The 4,231-nt window shown below is 39.9% G+C and overlaps 1 long non-coding RNA gene across 2 annotated transcripts; it reads right to left on the reverse strand.

The window, feature by feature from the left end:
• Positions 1-567: 567 nt before the first annotated feature.
• Positions 568-3,826, reverse strand: LOC142088785 (uncharacterized). 2 transcript variants are annotated; one of them, XR_012675996.1, is made up of 3 exons: positions 3,724-3,826; positions 3,035-3,135; positions 568-1,635 (listed from the first exon to the last, which is right to left on the reverse strand). It is a non-coding gene; the product is annotated as an uncharacterized LOC142088785 (long non-coding RNA). The 2 variants fall into 2 exon arrangements; XR_012675997.1 differs by having other exon boundaries at positions 3,035-3,121; positions 3,724-3,800.
• Positions 3,827-4,231: the final 405 nt, after the last annotated feature.

The following is a 4,231-nucleotide window of genomic DNA, read 5'->3' on the forward strand; positions in this document are numbered from 1 at the left end:
GTGACTCTCAAGATTGTTACAATGGTAAAATGCCATTACAATGCAAAATTACAGTGAAGGTAACTTTAGAAGAAAGGGATTTTCTCATTCTGATTGAAACACTGTGATTTCAAAATGCTACCTCATCTCATATCAAGATAAAAAAAGGTTTAAAAAAATCAGGCAGGTTTTCCTATTGTGATCAACCAATCAATCAATTCAAATTTATCAAAACTTCCTGTTTGATTACATAATCGAAGGCAGTAGAAGACTGTATCATTAGTATGATCAATGCCTTGAGGTACAACCAATCTTGTGATAATTAAGTAAAGTCTCCAGGTGAGAGTTTGGCCAGGATCACAGCAATACCCGGCACGCTCACCAAGACATTAAGTCTGGTTAAGTCAAGCCTGAACCCAAAGTTACTGACAAGTGAGAATGGAAGGAGATAAAACCTTTCAGGAGAGATCCATGAAAAATGTTTACAAGTGACTGCGTGAACTGTTCTCTGAATACATAGAGATATCTCATCATGAAAGGGCAATACTTATCTATATTAAACCACAAACAATACATAAAATAGACCCATTGTTGCTTTCAATAGCTTCTTTAATGGCAACCACACAAAATGGAATACAAAAAATGGCAGAGGTCCATGGTAAAGCAACAGCATTGTAAAACACATTATAAAGTAAGTGATGCTGGTTATGTACTCACGTTTTGTTTATGCATCTAGCAACAGAAGCAACACGCAATGCTTTTACATTACATAGTACAGGACACGGGAATGCCAACTGCAGGTGCACTAGGTTACACACCCCTGGCATGTCTCTTATCTTTGAGTCTCTTTCATTTGACCAAATACGATAGTTCTTGCATTTGTGGGGATTATGCAAAGAAGGAGAACAATGCAAGGCAGGATGGAGAAACACAGATCTGCAGTGCAGCAGAGAGCTCTCCCATTCAGTGTTTCTGTGACACGGGAAAAAAGCAATACAAGCACAGACAGAGATCTAGGTCTCAAATTTCTTGCTGGGCCTGCATCTTCCCTTAGTGTTGCAGGATTTGCAATCTAATAGCCCTTGCCGGGGAGAAGGGGACGCAGAAATGAAAGCTTGTCATTGAATTTGATTGCTTCGTAATTTGGAAGGTGTTCATGTTCTCGCGCAATGTAACGAAAACCACTTCCATCGCTGTGTTCGCACAACAGCCAGACACCTCTCTGGACTTTGTGAGAAGATATGGTGTCATTGTCGTGTCCCCTACCCAGATTGGTTGCCTCTGTTATCACCCTGCTCTTCCCTTGATATTGGGCATGTTCATAGAGAGTGATTTGGGGATTGTGCAGATTTTCAGTGATCACCTGCAGAGAAGTGATCTTATCGTTCATCTCTCAACCGACAAAGCTATGTTCTCCCTCCTCAAATACCAGTAACTCGCCTGTATAGTTGAGGTGCTCATAAGCCACCCAAGGCTGGCCAATTACTTTCACTGAGGAGATACAATCATTCCAATCTACATCTTTTAGATTGGCAATGTCACTGGTGAATTCTCTGGAGTAACCCTGGAAGTTGGCATGCTCATAAATGATGATTTTTCCCATCTCTGTAGGACTTCTGTAGCTTGGCTTTCTTATTCTAGGAGCTGGATGACAGCCTGCAGACAAGGAAAACAGAAAATACGCAATGCTTGTAAGAAGTCTTTTCGCACCAGACACAAAATGCTGGAGGGGGGGAGGGGAAGAAAAAAGGAAAAGTAAAACATTTTTAGCAGAGGATAAATATAGCAGCAGCTGGAAAAGAGTGAGGGCATGACATAGAAATTTGAATTTGGAAGAAAAATGCAAAATGAAATATGTACACCCAAACAGTCCAGTTTTATTTAGTTGTGTATGTTGGTTTACATATACGTGCGAGGGACATCTGAGCATTTAGTTTAACATCTTATTGGTATATCCTAAATAATAATGAAATAAAATATATAACTGGTGATAAATCTTTGAGTTGATAATTGACACTGCATTTGAGAATTATTTTAGAAATTGGCGTTTGTTGTTTGGGCTATATTTCATCATCCACATAATATTACAAATAAAGAAGTAGTGAGACATTCAATTAATTTCTAGATGAAAGTGCATTTTTACTGTAAATAGGAAAAAAATCTATTCTGTTAAGGCCAGAACTGAACTTTTAGACTCACTGAAATACCTTATTTCTCTTTTTATATGAAATTCTGTTGAAATCAAGAGATTCCTGTTCTTGACATAAGCTGAGAAGCAATTAAGTTCAAAGCATCAGCTCTTTAAGTCAGACTAAATTTCAGGTTGTAAAAGTCTGTGTAGCACTGTTACAAATACTCATATCTAATTCCACACAAGGTTATCTGGAATCAGATAAAGAACCACAGTATTTATTAGTAACAGCTGCAGGAACAGAAACAAGTGGCCAATTAAGATAACAGCTCCCTTTCTAAATCATATAACAGTCATCGAAGCCAAGTTTTAGATTTCAAATATAATCTGAGGGCAAATATATCTGAGAGAAAGAAGCAGTTACTCTAGTTGATTCTGGGAAGGGATGGGTGAAGATCAGAACTGCCCAAGATTAAAAGTCAGACTAAAATTGCAAGACCTGAGCAACATAATCAACATTAAAAAAAAAACCTCACTTAAATCTCACTATGTGATCAAAAACATTTAAGCATTTTTTCACAGTTATAAATAATTGAATTTATGAAGGCTGTGGCTGCCTTTAATTTATTGATTGATTGAGCACTAGCATAATGACCTTCTGCCTGAGAAGAAGTAATAATAATAATAAGCCAGTTAATTTTGCTGACAAAACATTGGTTAAGATGGTTGCGAGCGGTGTGAATCAAATTTAGTAAAAGATTATTGACGGACTGATATGATCTCTATAATATGACAAAGTTCATTTGCACACCCACACACTTTCTGTTCGCAACAAAGCAGGATCGGATGTCGGTCAGGAATATATTACCACACGGGTATCTACTATTTGCTAGCAAGAGAAATAAAGCAGCGCTGGTCACTCACCTAGTCAAAGATGAGGGCTCTCAACCTCGAGGAGTTACCTTGAGCGACGTCCCGTCTCAAGCGGAGAGTCCGTCCCACAGACCCGCTCTGTTGGTGGAGAACTTCTCAAGAATTATTTGGGGTCCTTCCCTTTTATACCCAATTTCAGACTCATGACTCATGGTCAAAGACTTTATCTCCCTGTTCGCACCCAGTTGCTTTGCCCAGCGATAGGTCTGAGGCCTGGCTGCCATTGCAGCAAACACTTGGACATGTGTTGGTGGTTGATACCAACCAATACCAACCAATACTGGACGAGGAGAAAGTCACGTACTCCCTGTGGGTGGGTGTCGAAGCTGGTATGTTGCTCAGAAGATAAAGCCTTAGTAGGGTCAGGGTGGGTGCACCTACCACACAAATATGAAGATCTTATGCCTAAGATTAATTTGTAAAATATTCTCATTCTCACCCCGTGGAATTTTGTAGCAATGGCTCCCTCCACCCTCTCCCTTTGTAAGGTATGTTTATCCTGCAGCTGTCTTCTTATCACCTGAAAGGTGTGTTAAGTTTCTGCAAATACAGACATCAGATCCTCACATACATGTTGCAGCTCTCATCGCAACACTTTAGCCTCTTTCTCTTCAACGGCATTTCACACTAGCTGCCCAAGAAGCCACTGAAAGTTTTCACGTAAAACGTGCGCATCTCACCTTGATGTCAGCTTCTTGGACGGGGAGAGCTGATGGCACTTCCTCCAGTCCGGGGCTGCTGTCTGCGAGAGGCAGCTCACTTGCCTACTTTTATAGCTTTCACAGAAGTCTTGCGAAACACCCCGTTCAACAGAACTGAGAAGTGGCCAATATTACCCTCAGGGGTCAAAAATCATTAATTGCTTTATTTTGGTTTTGACCTTCCTACAACCAGACATCTCGTTGCTTGGGTTCAAAAGTCCGTTGAAGAGCGAGCACCTTGATAAACCTTAGAGCTCTGATTCTTGTTTATCCTTATTCTCCAGAAGTCAGCTGAATTACAGGAATAAAAACAGATCAAAGTATTTTGTGACACATGGGCTGTAGAATTTTTTGCTTGCTGCAGTTCACATTTTTGCTTACCTGGGAAGCACATCTAATACACAACGTTAGTTTTCCAAAGGGTTTCTATGTGAGATATCCAGGTGACAGAGGTGGCATTTAAGTGGCTTTTTTAAAAATTCACTTT

This window comes from Calonectris borealis, chromosome 1 (genome assembly GCF_964195595.1).
Source record: "Calonectris borealis chromosome 1, bCalBor7.hap1.2, whole genome shotgun sequence".
NCBI lineage: Eukaryota > Metazoa > Chordata > Aves > Procellariiformes > Procellariidae > Calonectris > Calonectris borealis.